The sequence below is a fragment of the Arvicola amphibius genome, chromosome 3 (assembly GCF_903992535.2).
Source record: "Arvicola amphibius chromosome 3, mArvAmp1.2, whole genome shotgun sequence".
NCBI lineage: Eukaryota > Metazoa > Chordata > Mammalia > Rodentia > Cricetidae > Arvicola > Arvicola amphibius.
In genome coordinates, this window is record NC_052049.1 from 68,748,055 (window position 1) to 68,769,407 (window position 21,353).

The following is a 21,353-nucleotide window of genomic DNA, read 5'->3' on the forward strand; positions in this document are numbered from 1 at the left end:
TTTTACCTGTGTCAACAATGTTGTTAAAAAGTGCATCCCATCTGTCCCTACCAAGGACATCCTTATTAAACAGCTAACCTGGGGGCCGGGCAGTGGTGGTGTACACCTTTAATCCCAGCATTCAGAAGGAAGAAACAGGTGGGTCTCTGTGAGTTCAAGGCTGGCCTGGTCTACAGAGTGAGTTCCAAGACAGGCTGTAAGGCTACAGACAAACCCTGTCTCAAAAAAACAAAAAACAAAAAACAAAAAAAAAAAACAAAAAAAGAGAAAAGAAAAATCAGCTAACCTGAGAGAGGCTCAAACTGTCTCCCATAATGCCATCACACCTGGTAGAAATGAGGATATTCATAAGTGGGTCGTAGCTGCCTGTGATACTGACACACAGAATGGGTTTCCATCCTATGTCTTCCATCAATGCCTTGATCAATGCCAAACTTGACAAGGATAATTCTGCCCCGCCAGACTGTACTTCTGGGGATGTAGACAGTCTGGCCACTTACGTAGGGATTGTTCCAGGGCTTGTCCAGAGACCTAATGCCCTAAATGCCGAAAGCATTGTTATTGGGCACGAGACTGTAAAAGCTCCCAGCGGGTCCTGATCTGAATGATAGACTGGACAATGGCTTCACAGTCCTGGTGCATAAACTTAAGTGGTGTGCCTTGGTTTGCAATGGTTAAGGTGAACTGGTTTTCACCCACTAGGCAGATCTCTTCAATTTCAGAAGCACAGTATATGTCATTTAAAAAGACGGATTGCCCCAATACTTTTGTTCTGTCTGCTGAGGTTACCTGAAAAGCAGTAGAGCCAACCTTAATAGAGACTTTGGTGTCTTTGTGAGCTAGCATGAGAGCACTGTGAACACTTTTGGGTGCTTTTCCAGAGCCAAGGTAGCAGCAGGGAGTTTCTGTTGCTCATGCTCTCTGTGCTCAGCCAGCTTCCCGGGACAGGCTATGAAAATAAGCCATTTGCTGCCCTTCAGGGCAGTCAGCAGCCGCTCATGGTATTTGGTGTTCTCCGTGACCCAGGAGTTACAGTTATAGATACAGACTGCAGAGACACTGCCATAAGTAAAGCCAGGGAAAACAGCAAACCACTTAGAGAGAAATTCTGTTTTAAAGTGGCTGCTAGGTCCAGTATGGGCATGCTACATAATCATTTTCCCCCAGGACAGACAACTTTCTGCTCTCTTCCTTTTCAAATTAAAGATAAAAATTATGCACACCATCAAACAATGCCATCCTCCAAGCCACTATAGCCTTTACAGATGGCAATAAAACATATTTTGGGTTAATAATAATGGGAGTTAATCATAAGGAAAGGACCTATATCCAACCAAATCCGGGATCAGTACAGCTACAGTAGTAATTGGTGGTCCGTAAGGTATTGGAAATGACCCAGTCAGAACCCATAAATATTTTTTTCAGATAACCACTATGCCACACAAGCATGCAAAATATTATCTTTTACAAACTATTTCCCAAAAATATTCCATCTCCAAAGCCATAAAAACTATTCAAGACTTATTACAATCCAGAGAACACCCCTGGCAAATATCCCACATCAGGTCTCATACAGAACTGCCAGGAATGCCAGCAATAGTCAACCACAGAGTAGACCACCTAATTATGACTATGGCAGGCTTTGTTGCTGGAACAGGCTAGGACCTCTATCACCAATTTCATTTGTCCCCTCAAAATCTACACAAGCTTTTACCGGGTTTACCCTTGCTCAGCTGTAAACATTTAATTAGAATCTATGCAATTTAACTCAACACGAGTCAATTCATTAGATTTGTCTACCATGTTCTTTGGCCAAGTGTGGGATCACATAAAATCCCTATTGGACCCACCTGAACTTGTTGCATGGTGCCTTATGGGAGGGGTGGTGGTGTCTCTAATATTTCTGCTTGATTGTCTCCTACAGCTAAGATCCAGCTAAGATACAACAGCAGATGAACAAGGCAACATTCCAGGTGTTAATGGTTATGGAACGTGCAGGATCAAAACCTCCAAGGGAAGTGGTCAATGCTTGGTTAGCACAAATACAGGATGCCATTTAAAGTCCTAGTTCTTCTTAAAGTCTCCCCTTGCTTCTGATTTCTTGGGACCTTCCAGGGACCCAACTCTTCAAGGATTGTAGTCAAAGACATGTAAAAGCCTGTCCGGCAGGCCAACCTAACATATACATAGCCCAAAATGCTGGGGGGTGGGGTCCCGAGGTGGGGTTATAAAAATTCATAACTCCCACTGGGTGACCCAATAAAAATAAAATAAAAAAGGGTGAGATGAGGTAAGACAATAGCGCAAGCACAAGCAAGTGCATGCAAACTTACCATGAATAAGCAAAATTGGCCAAAAAAAACTGTCAGTGGACCAAAAGCACAGAAACTAATGATGCTAACTCCTAGCCAATCACAACATGCCAAGAGTGATCACCAGTTTGAAAAGGACCAAACAAAAATGTTCCTGCACCAGCTTAATTTCCCTAGCCCCGCTTACACCCCCGACCCCAACCCTTTTACAATAGAGATCTTCTCCACTGGACACTTCCAGAGTCTATCACTGCCTCCATGTTTCCTCATACACACCCCACCCCCGGGAACCAGGAATAGCACAACAAGCAGCAGCAACAAGCTCGAAACAAGGTCCCAAAGTACTCCTGCCACTAAACACTACAGACTCTTGTTAATGCTACTGGCTACACTGCAGAACTTGACTGTCAGACACTATTGTTGAAGACACAACATACTTAAATCATAAAACATGGAGAGATGAGACAGGAAGTTACCTGGAAGCTTCATCATCCTTACCGGTGATTTTACATAGTGTTAGAATATGCCTATGCATGCTACAAGAGGAGAAAAGTAATCACCAGTCTTACAAGCTGTCAACCTTTCACGCTACAATAATGACTGGTACTTAAAACATGATTTTTGGTACAACAGTGGCACCAATGTCATAGGAGTAACCAACTACTTTCTGGTTGGATTTAACAGCCACTTCACAAAATGAAACCCTTACCAGGCACCAGTATCAGGCCAAGAACCTGTGGGTAATCATGTAATAGGCCTTAGGGTTGGATCTATTATTATTCTGTTAAATTGGCAAAGTGTTCAATTAACTCCTAATGGCTCATTATTATAACCATAAATCAATAAATATCTCAACCCTCATTGAAGTAGCTTCTATTTGCAGTAGTGGAAATTAATACAATTAATACAGAGTCCCACAGCTGGCAAAGGTCTAAAGAATAAGGGAGTGTAGAATGTTCAACCCAAAATGGAAAATCTATATCACACCCACTCCTCCCAAGGCTCAAGGATCACTGCAGAAAAGAAAACACTAAGATTGTAAAAGAACCAGTGAATGACTACAAGGAAACAGTATCTTCAAGACACAGCCAGCCAGTTGCACATAAAAACTGACAGCAGTTATGACAGAATATACAAGACCTGTACAACCTCAAGACAGACCAAATCCCAGTATTTCAAGGCATGAAGTCCCATCCTAGCCAAGGAACTATTGGCAGAGGGCAGCTGCTGGGAGAAGGAATGGTAGTTTTCTTTCAGAGTACAGCACCTGCTAAATTGGAAGTGGTCAATGGACAGCAACACACCCAAGAATATATGGGCAACACAAACTAGGCTTGATGGGCTTGGGAAAAAGAGGACATAAAATAGAATAGGGAGAAAAGGTGGGATTTTTCAGGGAGGAATTGGGAGATAAGAATATGCAACCAAACGCATCATATAGAACTTTAAAGGAGCTAAAAGAAGTAATAGAGAATGCACATCACTGGTCATTCTCAATTCTATTATGTTGTCCTTCATGAAGTTTTTGGCATGTGCATTTATATTTCTTAATCAGCCATTATTTTTTCAAATAATCTTTTTCCTGTCATTTATTTTCTTTCCTTCTCAGATTCCAATCCCAGAAGGGGGTCAGTGAAACTACTAAGCAAATAAAAAGACATGCCACAAAGGATGACAATTGAAGTTTGATCTTTGGAAACCACATGGTAGAGAAAAAGATCCAACTTGCAGAAATTTGTCCTCCTATCTCCACATGTGTGCTATGGCACTCATGTCACCACACAAAATAAACACATCATTTGTTTTTATATCTAAAGTGTTGACACTGTCCCACAGTTCTGCTCTTCTTTCATTTTTGGCTTTATTTGGAGTAGCTTTTGCTCCTTTCCTGTACATTGTCTACTCTTTATTTCAATAGTATCAATTTTACTAGTAACACATTAGTACATTTTCTTTTCATATATAAAGTCTCACTTTGGAATGTATCTTGTTTTGTCCCTTATCATGTTTTCATAGTTTTCTATCTTCTTGGACTAATTGCATAGTGAAATTTCACACACACACACACACACACACACACACACACAAACACACAATTATAATATTAACATCGCTTTAACCTGAGTCTTTTCCTATTTATTACAGTCATAGGTTATATGATTCTACTGTGATTTCTGTACTGGGCTAGCAACACTGTGAGTTTTATGTTTGCTGTTGCTATACTGTGTTGCTAGGACTTTTTTCTGGGGTAATGAATATGGTTTAGCTTCTTGGATACAGCATGGCAATATTGAGAACACTCCTTTTCTTCATTTTCTTTTCTGTTCTTTAAGTTTTGTTTTTGGGTTTTTTTTTTTAAGTGCTTCTTGAATGGCCTTTTATTCTGGGCTTAATTCAGATAATTTAGCAAGATTCTCCTGTGGAATATCAAATTTAATATGTTTTACAAGATTACTTCATTCTGGTGAAAACAGAAAAATTACTAACTCATGGAAAAACTGTTTCTTTCTAGAGGTTTATTCTATGGTTATTAAATTGCTCCTGTGAACACACTAATTAGTAATCAGCCACAAATTCAAAGCAAACAGTACATATTTCTAGAGCAATATTTTATTTATCTTGCTTCTGTGCAGGATTCCCCTCTCTAGAATAATGCCTTACAGACTTGAGATTTCAGTTTTTTGAGCTCTGTCTCATCAGTTTACTTATATTTGAACTCTATGTTGCATACCCAAGATACTGTCCACTATCTGAAAACTATTTCATGTATGTTCTTTGCTTTTGGTGATAATAGTCACAAGACAAATTCATTCCTGTTGCTATGGTTATGGTAGAGAGTGAATGTCCTATACACACGCATTCATTTGCTATTCTTATACTGTACACAGAAACACATTTTACTATCTAAAACAGGGAGTGGTTACCTTTTGTAAATGTCATACCCATGATAGGTCATCTATGATTTCTGGTGTCTTTAAAGTGAGACTGAACAAATTTAAAATACTTTAGTTAGCACTTGCAAAATGTTAAGTAAAAATCCATTCAATTTTTATATACACATATACCTAAACATATGCAATCTATTATAATTATTACATCTATACTTAATTTAATCCAATCAGTTTTCATGAGTTGTTGTTATTTAATCTTTCCAAGCATCCAACTTCGTTTTCACTGGAAATGTATTTGTTTTGTTCCAGTTTCACTGTCTTACAGAGGCAATAAATGAGTGTGAGAATATGCTCAGCTCATCGGAAAGAGACAGACAACTCTAGATTATCCTATACAGCTAAAGCATTTATTGTGAATGAGTTATGAATTAGGTTAATAATGAAAATAATAAATTGTTTAATAGAGATTTTACAACATGATCAAGTTATGCTATATAATTTTATACCAAAGGACTGCAAACTTTTAAAAATGGATTTATGAAATGTTGACTACTTTTTACATTTATTAATTTATTGTACATGAACAGGGTGTACAAAGTACCATGGTATGCCTATGGAAATAAAAGAGCAACTTCCATGAGTCAATTCTGTCCTTCTCCCATGTTGTTTCTGAGACTCAGACTCGGGTTATCAGGCCTATTGTTAGCTTCCTTTTCCTGCTGATCCATCCACTATGAACACTTAGAGAACAATTGATGATCAAATAAAGGAAGTATGACATAAAATGGCAATTGCATCAAAGACCTTTTAATCTAAGAAGGGAATCCCATCTCCTTTGTCAAAGTAGTAAGCACTTGAAAGGATGAAAAACAAACTAGACAAAATATCGCTGAAGTACCCACTAAGCTGTCTGAGTTATGGTTTCTACTGTGGTGTGATGAAATACTGTGACCAAAAGCAAAAATGAGAGGAAAAGACATTGTTTCACTCATATTATCATATTACAGTTCAACATCAGAAGTTCCTTGAGACAGGAACTCACTCACCCAGGGCAGGAACCTTGAGGCAGGCGCTGATGCAGAGGCCATGGAGGAGTGCTGCTTACAGGTTTGTTCCCCTATGGTCTGCTCAGCCTGCTTTCACATAACACCCAGAATGTGGTGGTGTCCAGGGGCTACACTGCCCAACATGTGCTGCACCTTCGCACATCACTAATTAAGAAGTGCCCTAAAGCCCTGCCTATAGATCGATTTTTTAAAGGCATTTTTTTCAATTGAGGGTCCCTCCTCACTGGTGATTATCCCTTGTGTTAGGTTGACAGAAAGCTAGCTAGCAGACTAGTCATGCTGGACTGACTCATGATATCTAGGGAGTTTAAGACAGTGATAATAAACAGGTTTCTTTTATATGTACTCTCATCAAATTATTACAAAATCAAAACTAGTTTGATAGTTATATTGAATGAGCCATCTAAGTTCTTTTCTTCTGGGCTTTCAAATGCTAAGGGACATAAAACGGCTCTTTCAGCATTGGAGGGGGGGAGCATGAAAAGGAATGTAAAAGGAGTAGTCTCAGTTTGTGCATAGTCTCTAAACAGTTCCAAAAAGAAAAAGTGAATAAAAACTTTGTGGTATCAAACCTATATGGTAGTGTTATCAAAGGCTGGTGAACCAATGGGAAGCTCTGCCAGTATCATAGCACAAGGCCCCCAAACTCTTTACCACAGTTTGGAGAGACCTAAGAAGCCAGAAGGCAAGGACAATACTGAAGAGTCCATCTGCACTTCATTGAAGCCGACAGTATGACAACAAGGGCAACAACTACTAGGACCACCTGAGTCCCTTAGTTCAGACTTGCTACTAAAAGTAATATACACATGTAGAGGCAATAGCCTGGTGGAAAAGAAAAAGAAAACTTTCTAAGATCCCAGAGCACAGATCAATGGGCATTCTACATAAAACATTTCTATGAGATGTAGTTAGATTGGGAAGATATGGAATGTAATTAAGATAAAAGCCTGAATGAAAATCAGAAAACATAAAGACACAGCTGTATCCTTTACCTGAAAGCATTGCTTGGTATTGTGTTTACTACTGAAAATTTATTACTGAGGTGTAGAATTGTTTCAAAAGCTTGTATTATAAATTATAGATTAAGAGATGAGTAAGAAAAAAAAGAGATGAGTAAGTTTTGGCTACAGACAAAATAAATTTGTACAGAATAATTGTAATCTATTCAGATTATTATTTTGAAATTCCACTCAAATGAGTGATTAAAAAGAAGATATTAGTGTTTAAATAAGTAATATTTAGGAAGCTAAAGTATGCATTCCAAGAACTTGATGTAAGAGCCGGGCGGTGGTGGCGCACGCCTTTAATCCCAGCACTCGGGAGGCAGAGGCAGGCGGATCTCTGTGAGTTCGAGACCAGCCTGGTCTACAAGAGCTAGTTCCAGGACAGGCTCCAAAGCCACAGAGAAACCCTGTCTCGAAAAACCAAAAAAAAAAAAAAAAAAGAACTTGATGTATGAGAGTCCTAGATATGTTATGAAAACAGTAGATGACTTATAGGGACAAACAATGGGCTCCTGAGGCCTCGGTAAGGAAACACTGCAGTCCCAGCTGCCTCTAATATGGTGTCAGCTGTGGAAAAAAAAAAACACTCCAAAGATGACCAAAATTCAGTGATTAATGTGGCAAATCCCTTTTTTCTTTTCATGTTTCTTTCTTTTCCTCTCAGGAGAGAACATTCAAGATCTATTACATGCTCAAGCATGCTTCTATTAGCACCTTTCTCTTGATGTTTATCTCAACAGAGTCAAGGTCCATTCAGACTTACATATGATGGCTCCAATTTGCTGTTCTGATCATAGCACACTGAATTCATTAGCTTGCTGTCATGTGATAGAGAAGGGTCATCTGTCTATGTGTTACTTCCATTGGTTAATAAAGAAACTGCCTTGGCCCTTTGATAGGACAGAAAATTAGGTAGGTGAGTAAACAGAACAGAATGCTGGGAGGAAGAAGGCAGTGAGGCAGTCGCCATAGCTCTCCTCTCCGAGATGGAAGCAGGTTAAGATCTTTCCTGGTAAGCCACCACTTCGTGGTGCTACACAGATTATTAGAAATGGGTTAATCAAGATGTGAGAGTTAGCCAATAAGAGGCTACAGATAACAGGCCAGGCAGTGTTTAAATGAACACAATTTGTGTTGTTATTTTGGGTATAAAGCTAGCCATGCAGGAGCCGGTTGGCAGGACACAGCCCGCCATTCCTTCTACAGTCATAATTTGGTAAAATCAGAAAATATAGTATATTAATTATCTAACTGTATCCGGAACTAGAATATGAACCAAAACTAATAAACATAGCATGGTGGCACATACAACCAAAAAGAGTGGCTGGTAACACAACAAATCCCCCAAGGACCTGAACAAACGTAATTAAGGAGAATAGCTATAGACAGAAGCCACTGGTTATATTCTCTAAGCAAGCATCAATGACTATATTTGTCTTCCCTATAAACTGAACTTGAAAAGAAACTGGTGGTTGGCTGCTGCTGTGGTTACAAAGGGCATACATTCTCTATTGGGAAACACTGCTAACCTCTATCCACAATATTGTATGGAAAAAAATGACACATTTAAATGAGGCCAGAACAACAGTAGGTTATTTTTGAATTACAAAAAGACAATCAATGTCATTGTTTCCTATGATCAACACTTAGACATAATTTTGGAAGTGTCCACAGCCTAAATTCATGCAGAGTGGAACTTACAGCAAAGACCCATGTGCGCTGCCAACCAAGGACTGCTGGGATTTTGAACAAGAAAATTACCAGATGTCACAATATGACACATACTTGTTGAAAGCAATAGTTCATTGTTGTTCTTGAATTTAAAACTGCCTTTGTAACTAAAGAAAATAATATTCAAACTCCCATAATTTTGGGGCTTATGCCAGTACATCCTAGTTGTAGGAAGGCAGTACGTCCCCAAAGAGACAGCTGACCTGAGCTTGTGGGAGCTCAAGGACCCTGATCAGAGAGCTAGGGAGACGGCAAAATTGTGTAACTTTGTCTTTTGTGGGGCCCCTAGCAGTGCGACCAGGACCTGTTCTTGATGCATGACTGGCTCTTTGGAATCTATTCCCTATGGCGGAATGCCTTGTTCAGCCTTGATTGGGGGGTGGGGGTTGGTTCTGGCTCAGCTTGTTGTGCTTTGCTTTGTTGATTCCCATCCAAGTGGAGAAAGAGGACCTAAGTGAAGACAGAGGAGGAGTGGGGAGCGGTAGGGGGTAAATAGGAGGAGGAGGAAGTGGGGCAGGAGAGAGGAGGGAGAGGAAACTGTGGTTGGTATGTAAATAGTTTTAAGTAATAATAAATTAAAAAATAATGAAAAAGAAGAAAGTACAATGGTTTCTATAGAAATGCCAACCAGAGAAACACAAGCATACTTTTATTCAAAAGTACATAGTCAGTTCTTTCTTAGGATGAATTTTGGAGCCACCTATACCTTTAGATTCTAGTGCCACACAGACATTACTCCACTAGAATTTGTATCTCCTAGGAGACAAAAACCTTTTTGAGCTGGTGTTGTGATATGTGTCTGTAATTCTAGCACCTGGGAGACAGAAGAAGAATTACAAGTACAAGACCAACCTAGTCTACATATCAAGACTATTGTCAAAAACAAAAGGCTGGGGACACAGTCAGTGGCTGTGGGCTTATATAGCATGTGTTGTCCCTGGATGCTACCCTTAACACCAGAAAAACACTTCATTTATAGAGGGTAGGTCTAAGGTAGAGGCTTACTGTTTGACAACTGCCAGTTCACTAGAGCATGGGGCAGCAGAAATAACTTCATTGCATGTTATCATTCTTGCAGTGACAGAAGAACTCAACAAGGAAAGCCCTAAGGTTTACATGTATGCTGACTCCGAGAGAGTGGAGACTAGCTGACACGGGCCAAACAGTGGGAAACTGAACTCTGAGGTCATGAAGAACTGCAGCCTGTGGTGCATGGCCCACCAAAATAACGAATGACTTTACGGGAATTTCAAAAGTTGTAAAAGTAGGGTATCTTGGTATCCATCAAATAATTATCTTCCAAAATGATAGTCAGGATGTAGGGCCCGGGTCTACTCTTGTTCTTGGGGTGTATCTTGAGGACAGTTTCTGGTCAGCCAGCTAAAACATTCTGTTTGTTCCTGTGCTCCCTCTGCCCCCGCCTAGTGATTAGCTGTAGGGCATTGTCGACTCCATCTTTGGTGTGGTAATTTCCCACCTGCCTGGGCGGAAATCCTTGTGCAGCAGTGAGGTATGGTAATTTCCCACCTGTCTGGGTGGAAATCCTTGTGCAGCAGTGAGGTGTATAAGGATTTCCCCAAGGTTAAATAAACGGCATTCTGCTGATCTCCTTTCGAATGACCCAGGTCTCTTTGTGTGTTCTTTCAATCTCGCGAACGGTACAGTGGCGCGTGAACTGTACCAAGGGGGTAACACAGAATTGGGTGTTACATCAGGAGACTTTCTTGATGCAGTTACTCAAGTTGATAACCTACCTGGACAAGGGGGAGCTGCAGCCATCAGTGAAAACTGATCACTAACACACCATGTTAGCTGATTTTATGTCACAGCTAGAGTCATCTGGAAAGAGGAAATTTAAATTGAGAAAATGTCTCCCTAAGATCCATCAGTAAGGCGTTTTCTGAATTAGTGATGAACAAGGGAAGGCTGAGCGATTGTGGGCTGGTGGTCGTGGGTTCAATGACAAAGCAGGCTGAACCAAGCAGCCCTCCTCCATGTCCACTGTGTCAGCCCCTGCCTCCACGTTCCTACCCTGTTTGAGTTCCTGTCCTGACTTCCTTCAATGATGATCTGTGATGTGGAAGTGTAAGAAAAATAAACTTTGAAGAAAGAAAATGAAGAATATATCAGAAGATAGAAAAATCTTCCATGCTCGTGGATCTGTATCCTTAACATAATAAAAATGACCACCTTACCAAAAGCAATCTACAGATTCAACAAAATTCTCAGATTCAACGAAATCCCCATTAAAATCACAGCACTAATCTTTACAGACCTTGAAAGAGCAACACTCAACTTCATATGGAAAAACAATAAAACACCCAGGATAGCTAAAACAATCCTGTACAATAAAAAAGCTTCCAAAGGTTTCACCATCCCTCATTTCAAGCTCCTACTACAGAACTATAGTAATTAAAAAAAACTGCACAGTATTGGCATAAAAACAGACAGACCGATCAATGAAATAAAATCAATCATAAAATGGGGAAGAGTGGATGGGGTGGGAGGCAGAGGGTAGTAGGGAAGAAGGACTGGCAGGAGATAGGGGAAGGGAAACTTAGGTCATACTGTAAAAAAATAAATTAAATGAAGAATAAATACATGGCAAATAGAAGAAACAGTAGCTGAATGAATGATTAAACAGGGATGCAATCAAGAAATCTTGCACCACACTGGTTCAGGGTGAAAAAACAGCAGTGCCTGTCTTCAGACAATTACAGAAGCTGGAAGTGATGAGGCAGTATCTCTGCCAAGAGCACCTTGGCTTTAGAACCTGACAAACCTGAGCAGCATCACAGTGGGATCATACTAAGTATTACCTATGAAGATAAATGCACTAACTTCTTATAAGTGAATGGAGTGCTAGGAACACACCTCTTAGTTTTCAGGTTGTGTCTATCGCCAACAAAGCATCTGAGACAAAATTTCCAGGGAACATATCCTGCGCAGCTATTAACTACCCAGTACACCACTCCCACCAAGCTCATCTTGGAACACCAACATCAATGACTGAAAAGACAGAAGTGTTCCTGGCTATAATGAAAAAGAGAGGTGTGCTACATGCCTGTCATGCCATGGTGGGCTAAAATGTAGACACACCTTGTTTCTGTGTGTGGAAAGCTATTACACAGAATAGAATGGTGAGCTTCCGGTAGGAATAAAATAGTAGGCACTGTGTGGGGCCTTATAGCACACTGAGAAAATTATATCCTAATGGGAGCTGCTGAGATGACTCAGTAGGTAAAGTCATTTGCCAGCCACTACTGCAAGTCTGGTGAGTTCCATCCCTAGAACTCAAATAAATGCAGCAGGAGAGAACCAAACTGTAAAAAAATTATCCTTTGGCCTCCATGTGCACATTCTGGCAGATATGCCTGCACATATCATTAATATACATGCAATAGAAGATAAATTTTAAAAAATTCATATTAGAGTAATCTCTCTCTAGTTAATTCTGAGTCAACTTGGCAGGCCCATGATGTGCAAATATTTGGTAAAACATTATTGCAGGAGTTTTGGGGGAAAGTTTTTTAGATGGGATTCATAATTAACTTGGTAATTTTGAATAAGACAAATATATCATAGGTGAGCTTCAACCAATCAGTGAAAGTCTTAACAAAATTAAGTTGCACCCATCACAGAAAACAGAATGCTGAGGGAGATAAACCCTTTAGACTTTGGTTTCAAATTCAGATTATAGTTCTTTACTGAGACTTCACAGAAAACAAGTCTCCCTCCCCTCTCAGTCTGTGTGTGTGCATGGTAGCGGGGGTGTAGGTGTTTGGGTGTGGGTGTAGGTGTGTGTATAGGTATGTTTGTGTAGGTGTGTATGTAGGTGTATATGTGTGTAGGTATGTGTGTGCAGGTATGTGTGTATAGGTGAGTGTGTAGGTGTGTGCTGATATACATATAGAACCCTGACTACCCACCTACCCATAAAGCTGTAGTGTGTTGGGGTCTCCTCTCCTGACACATCTAGTAATGGGAGAAGATACATAAGAAAACTAATAGAACATTGTGCATGCTATAGGAGAACGGCTTTAAAAACACATGAGACATGAGGGTGAGAGGGACCAGTCTATCCTACACAAATCAAAGAAACCATTATTACAGGTTGAACTAAGACTGAGAGATCAATAAATACCCTCAAACTGATGAGATACTAAAACACACAGCCAGTACCACATGCTCTTTCCCTGAGATGAGTACCAGATATATAAAACAGTATGACGGATATTTTAAAAAGTCAGTAAGTTTATATAGCTCAAACACAGGGTGAGTTGGGGTTAGGGCAAGAAAGGAAGTAAAAATACCATAGACATAAAGGGTGAAACTGAAGGCTCAGCAGTTCATGACCAAGGTACAGGCTAATTTGGTTCCCAATGAAGAGCTTTTTGTTTTGGGGTTTCTTTAATATTCTTCAAATCCTTCCATGCTTCCATTCCCCACCCCCACATGTATTTACCTTCTCACTGCCCCACATAACCATTACTCCAGTGTCATACAAGGAGAGAAAAATCTCTGTCACACCACCATTGTATCCTTACTTAAGTTAACTTACTTAAGGTCTTTAAAACCCAATTTAAAGAAAGATTACATTTTGAATTTGAAGTCAGGAACACAATTCAGTGCAGAGCAGTAAAACTTAAAGTAAGCTAATTAAGAGATTATGTAAACTGCAGCTAAACTACAGTAAATGAAGACAGAAAGACAGTATGTTAAGAAGTTAAAATGACAAGACGTGGTAATTATCAAGGACTGAAGCAACGACAATTCTGACTTAAATACCGGAATGAATGATAGTACTAACCATCTAAAAAGAACAAGCAAGTTAATGTCCACATAAAATCCAGAGACATCATTCTCTAAAATCCAGGTCCAGCAGCAAGCAGAGTGAGAAGTTGGAATGATTTAGGATTACTAAGGACCAATTATAGACTCCATCATCACTGAAGGGCCTGAGATCTGCTTATCCGCTACTCAGAGGTTGTTCAGCTTTTTACCACTCTGTGCATGCTAACACAGAACACAATCCCTGGGTCAATGACAATGAAATGAAGGGAGTGCATTAATGATGGCACAGCACCAGCTAATTTGCATTGATTCCCTAGCTCCTAATCTCCAAGAGGGTAATCTAAAACCCTAAAACTGAAGAGAAGCTATTACAGGAATACAGCACTTGGGAATCCTTATTATGGTGAATAATACACAAGCATGTTCTTTGTCCCTCAAGAATGCACATTTACAACTATACCTCTGACATACGGTTCAAAGAAATAGCAGGCCTAGAATTTTGTTGTTGTTTGGTGGTGATGGCAGTGGTGGTGGTGGATTTTTGAGACAGGGTCTCATTCTAGCCTAAATTGGTTTTCAATTTATTATGCCGTCCAAGCTGGCCACAAATTTATGGCAATCCTTTGGTTTCTACCTCCTCATGTACATTGATGCAAAAATACTAAATAAAACACTGGCAAAAAGAATCCAAGAACACATCAGAACCATCATCCACCATGACCAAGTCGGCTTCATCCCAGAGATGCAGGGATGGTTCAACATACGAAAATCTGTCAACGTAATCCACCATATAAACAAGCTGAAAAATAAAAACCACATGATCATCTCAGATGCCGAAAAAGCTTTTGACAAAATACAACAACCCTTCATAATAAAGGTCTTGGAGAAAGCAGGGATACAAGGAACATACCTAAACATAATATACAGCAAGCCAATAGCCAACATCAAACTAAACGGAGAGAAACTCCCAGCGATTCCACTGAAATCAGGAACAAGACAAGGTTGTCCACTCTCTCCATATCTATTCAATATAGTTCTTGAGGTCCTAGCAAGAGCAATAAGACACCAAAGGGAGATCAAGAGGATACAAATTGGAAAAGAAGAAGTCAAACTCTCACTGTTTGCTGATGATATGATAGTTTACATAAGTGATCCCAAAAATTCTACCAAGGAACTTCTACAACTCAAAAACACTTTAAGCAATGTAGCAGGATACAAAATTAACTCAAAAAAAAATCAGTAACCTTCCTGTACACAGATTATAAAAGGGCTGGGGAAGAAATCAGAGAATCAACACCCTTCACAACAGCCACAAATACCATAAAATATCTCAGAGTAACTGTAACCAAACAAGTAAAGATTTGTATGACAGCTGCACTCTTAACTGGATACTGCAGAAACTATCTACTGCCAAGAGCTTGGTGAAACCCATTTACTACAGTGGTAAGACTGAGATATAGTTCTTGCTTGCTGTCACCTGGGGAACCACCCTTCATTACTAGAGGCCTCTCTGCTTCTTGCAAAACAGCCCCTGTAGCTCAGTTCCAGCAATAGAATACTGAGACCTTCTCAGGCTTGCACAATAAATCTAGGTTTTTTTTCCCCTGTTCTCATACCAAAGGGAAAATGCCTGTGTAATTCTATTAAGATAGTAGCAATCAATACTCTAATGAGACTTAATCATCTACAATCCTGCCAACAATACTTGAAAATCCTGATTCTGTAAAGCCTAGTCAACAGTGTATATGAGGTTAAATAGAACTTCACATGTTTAAAATTATTTGCATTTCTTTCTCAGTGAACTACTTATTCATGACTTATATCCATTGGTGAGTTTGGGGGTATGGGGGAGTGGGATTTGGGGCTATTCTTTTTGTGTTTCTTTGTTGCTATGTGGGCTATTGTATTGCTATTTTTAATTTTATCTTATTCTGAAGCTTGAAAAGAACAAGCAGTTGTGAAGATTTCTTACAATCTCATTAACAAAATATGCTAAGCTTGACAACAGTCATTTCTTGCTTCAAGCTAGAATTAGACATTTCTCTTAAAATTCAGACTGCTTTTTAAAGCAGTGGTTCTAAACCTTCCTGATGTCTTGATATTTTACTACAGTTTCTCATGTTGTGCTGATCCCCAAACATACAATTATTTTCATTGCTACTTCATAACTGTAACTTTGTAATTGTTATAAAACATAATGTGAATATCTGATGTGGGCAACACAGCTTGCTCCAGTGCAGAGGGGACCTAAGAGCCAGAGGGGAGTGGGAGTGTTCCTGCCACTGGACTATCCCCCATCCCACCCTACTCCCAAGCCCACTTTTTCACCTGCTAGGTCCTTGGAACCCTGCAACACAGCTTGCTCCACTGCTGAGAGGTAAGTCAGCAGCCAAAGGGCCAGACAGCAGGACACCCCACTCTCTGGGACCTCCCCAGTGGAACAAAACCCAGGGCCCCTTCACTAACTCCCTCTACATTTCTAGTCAGCCAGCAGGGAGTTTTACTGATGCTGGGCTATCCCCCAACCCACCCCACCCCCAAACCCGCCTTTTCACGTGAAAGGTCTTGGAACCCTGCTCCAATACTGAGGGAACCTAAGAGATGGGACAGCAGCCACAGGGCCAGACAGCTGGACATCCCCTCTCTGGGACCTCCCCAGTGGGACAAAAGACAGGGGCCTGTCCCCAACTCCCTCAGCTTTTCTGGCCAGCAAACAGGGAGTTTTCCCATTGCTGGACTATTCCAAACCCAACACGCCCCCAAACCTGCTTTTCTCCTACTAGCTCCATGGAATCCTGCAACAAAGATTACTCCAATACTGAGAGGACCTAAGAGAAGACAGACCAACAAAAATTCCCAAGTACTCAGACAGTCACAGCAAGGAATGGGCCAAAATGCCAAAGCACTGCCGGACTCATTTGAAGGAAGAGATGGGTAGGAGCCAATGCAAGAATAGCTCCAACATCCTAAAAAGCAACATGGTGACACCAGAATCCAGTGGACACAAAACAGGAAGACTTGATCATCCTAAGCCAGAAGAAGTAGAAGAAAACTACTTTAGCCGGGCGGAGGTGGCGCACGCCTTTAATCCCAGCACTCGGGAGGCAGAGGCAGGCGGATCTCTGAGTTCGAGGCCAGCCTGGTCTACAAGAGCTAGTTCCAGGACAGGCTCTAGAAACCACAGGGAAACCCTGTCTCGAAAAACCAAAAAAAAAAAAAAAGAAAAAAGAAAAAAAAGAAAACAACTTTAAACCTAACTTTATGAAAAAGATGGAGACCTTTAAAGAGGAAGTAAAAAACTCCCAAAAGAAATGGAAGAGAAGACAAACAAAAAGTTGGAAGAAATTAATAAATCCCTCAAAGATACCAAAAAAAAAAAAAAACAAGAAAAAGCAATCAAACAGGTGAAAAAAACAGTTCAAGACTTGAAGACTGAAATAGAGGTAATAAAGAAAACACAAACTGAGGGAATTCTGGATATGGAAAATCTGGGTAAATGAACAGGAACTACAGAGAAAAGAATAACCAACAGAATACAAGAGATAGAAGAAAGAATCTCAGGCACTGAAGATGCAACAAAGGAAATAGACTCATTGGTCAAAGCAAACATTAAATCCAACAAATTCTTAACACAAAATATTCAGGATTTCTGGGACACCATGAAAAGACCAAACCTAAGAATAACGGGGACAGAAGAAGGAGAAGAACTCCAGCTCAAAGGCACAGAAAATATATTCAATAAAATTACAGAAGAAAACTTCCCCAACATAAAGAAGGATATCCCTATGAAGGTACAAAAAGCTTACAGAACACCAAATAAACTGGATCAAAACGAGAAATCCCATCACCATATAATAATCAAAACACAAAACATACAGAATAAAGAAAGAATATTAAAAGCTGCAAAGGAAAAAGGTCAAGTAACATATATAGGTAAACCTATCAGAATTACACCTGACTTCTCAACAGAAACCATGAAAGCCAGAAGGTCTTGGATAGATGTGCTGTAGACACTAAGAGACATTGTATGCAAGCCCAGACTACTATACCCAGCAAAGCTTTCTTTCACCATCAATGGAGAAAACAAGATATTCCATGACAAAAACAGATTTAAACAATATGTATCCACAAACCCAACCTTACAGAAAGTACTAGAAGTAAAACCTCAACCCAAGGAAGCTAACTACATCCACAATAACACAGAAATCTGAAACACCCCCACCAGCATAACCCAAAGAAGGGAAACACACAAACACTACTACCAAAAAATAACCAGAGTTACGAATCACTGGTCATTAATATCACTTAATATCAATAGACTCAATTCACCTATAAAAAGATACAGGCTAAGCCGGGCGGTGGTGGCGCACGCCTTTAATCCCAGCACTCGGGAGGCAGAGGCAGGCGGATCTCTGTGAGTTCGAGGCCAGCCTGGTCTACAAGAGCTAGTTCCAGGACAGGCTCTAAAAAAGCTGCAGAGAAACCCTGTCTCGAAAAACCAAAAAAAAAAAAAAAAAAAAAAAAAGATACAGGCTAAGAGATTGGATACGAAAACAGGATCCACAATTCTGCTGTTTACAAGAAAAACACCTCAACCTCAAAAACAGACACTACCTCACAGTAAAGGGTTGGGAAAAGGTTTCCAATCAAATGGACCTAAGAACCGAGGTGGGTTGGCTATCCTAATATCTAACAAAATGGATTTCAAACTAAAAATCAATCAGAAGAAATAGAGAAAGATACTTTATACTCATAATAGGAACAACTCATCAAGATGAAGTCTCAATCCTGAATATTTATGCCACGAATACAAGAGCACCCACATATGTAAAAGAAACATTACTAAAACTTAAATCACACATCAAACCCCACACACTAATAACAGGAGATTTCAACACTCCTCTCTCACCAATGGACAGGTAAACCAGACAGAAACTTAACAGAGAAATAAGAGAACTAACAGACGTAATGAATCAAATGGACTTAACAGACATTTATAAAACATTCCACCCAAACAGAAAAGAACATACCTTCTATCCAGCACCTCACGGAACCTCCTCGAAAATTGATCACATACTCAGTAACAAAGCAAACATCCACAGATACAAAAACAAATGGAGTAACCCCCTGTGTCTTATCGAATCATCATGGAATAAAGTTAGAATTAAACAAAAATACTACTCCCAGAAAGCCTACAATCTCATGGAAACTCAGAAGCTCAACAGTCAACTAATGAACCACCCCTAGGCCAAGGAAGAAATAAAGAAAGAAATTAAAGTTTTCCTGGAATTCAACGAAAATGAAGGCACAGCATATACAAAAGCCTTTGGAACACTATGAAAGCAGTGCTAAGAGGAAAGTTCATAGCACTAAGTGCTCACATAAAGAAAAAGGAGAAAGCTCACATTAGTGACTTCAGAGCACACCTGAAAGCACAAAAAAAAAAAAAAAAAAAAAAAAAAAAAAAAAGAAGCAAACTCACCCAGGAGAAGTAGAAGACTGGAAATAATAAACTGAGGGCTGAAATCAACAAAATAAAAAAAAAAACAAAGAAAACAATACAAAGAATTAATGAAACAAAGAACTGGTTCTTTGAGAAAATCAACAAGATTGACAAACCCTTATCCAAACTAATCAAAAGGCAGAGAGAACATCCAAATTAACAAAATGAGAAATGAAAAGGAGACATAACAACAGACACTGAGGAAATTCAGAGAACCATTAGGTCTTAATACAAAAACCTATACTTCACAAAATTGGAAAATGTAAAAGAAATGGACAATTTTTAACATAGATACAATATACCAAAATTAAATCAAGACCAGGTGAGCAATTTAAATAGACCTGATGCCTCAAGAAAATAGAAGCTGTCATCAAAAACCTCCCAACCAAAAAAAAAAAAAAAAAAAAACCAGGACCTGATGTTTTAGTGCAGAATTCTACCAGAACTTCCAAGGAAAGTTAATACCTATACTCCTCAAAGTGTTCCACATAACAGAAACAGAAGGGTTACTGCCAAACTCTTTTTATGAGGCTACAGTTACACTGATACCAAAACCACACAAAGACTCAACCAAGAAAGACAATTATAGACAAATCTTACTCATGAACATTGACACAAAAATTCTCAATAAAATACTGGCAAACCAAATCAAGAACACATTAAAAAAAATCATCCATCATGATCAAGTAGGCTTCATCACAGAGATGCAGGGCTGGTTTAACATATAAAAGTCTATCAATGTAATGCATCATATAAATAAACTGAAAGAAAAACACCACAATACCATTTCATTAGATGATGAAAGAGCATTTGACAAAATTCAACACCCATTTATGATAAAGGTCTTGGAGACATTAGGGATACAAGAATCATATCTAAATATAATAAAAGCAATTTAATGCAAGCCAACAGCTAACATCAAATTAAATGGAGAGAAACTCAAAGTGATTTCACTAAAATCAGGAACAAGACAAGGCTGTCCACTCTCTATATCTCTTCAATATAGTTCTTGAGGTTCTAGCAATAGCAATAAGACAACATAAGGAGATGAAGGGGATTCAAATTGGAAAGGAAGAAGTCAAACTTTCGCTATATGCAGATAATATGATAGAGTACGTAAGTGGCCCCAAAAACCCTACCAGAGAACTCCTAGAGCTGATAAATACCTTCAGTGATGTGGCAGGATACAAGATCAACTCAAAAAAATCAGTAGCCCTTCTATACACAAAGAAAGAGATTAGAGGGAAATCAGAGAAACATCACCTTTCACAATACCACAAATAACATACAATATCTTGGGGTAACACTAACCAAGAAAGTCAAAGACCTATTTGATAAGAACTTTAAGTCTTTGAAGAAAGAAAATGAAGAGGATACCAGAAAATGGAAAGATCTCCCATGCTTTTGGATAGAATGGATCAACATAGTAAAAATGACAATCCTACCAAAAGCAATCTATAGATTCACTACAATACCCATCAAAATCCCAACAAAATTCTTCACAGACCTTAAAAACAATAATTAACTTCATATGGAAAAACAAAAACCAAGGATAGACAAAACAATCCTATATAATAAAGGAACTTCTGGAGGCATTACCATCCCTGACATCAATCTCTATTACAGAGCTACAGTAATAAAAGCAGCTTGATACTGGCATAAAAACCGGGACGTTGGCCAATAGAATACAATTAAAGACCTGGATATTAATCCACACACCTATGAACAACTGATTTTTGACATAGAAAATGAAATTATACAATGGAAAAAAATCATCTTCAACAAATGGTGCTGGCATAACTGGATGTCAACCTGTAGAAGAATGAAAATAGATCCATATCTATCACCATGCACAAAACTCAAGTCCAAATGGATTAAAGATCTCAATATAAATCTGGCCACACTGAACCTGATAGAGGAGAAAGTGGGAAATAGCCTTTAGTGCATGGGCACAGGAGACCACTTCCTAAATATAACCCCAATAGCATAGACAATAAGAGCAACAATAAATAAATGAGACCTCCTGAAACTGAGAAGCTTCTGTAAAG

General features: G+C 39.3%; 1 protein-coding gene across 8 annotated transcripts in view; it reads right to left on the minus strand.

Moving 5' to 3' along the window:
• Positions 1-21,353, minus strand: part of Fam172a (family with sequence similarity 172 member A) — a 442,895-nt gene that overhangs the window by 368,477 nt on the left and 53,065 nt on the right. The gene's annotated exons all lie outside the window — the stretch shown is intronic.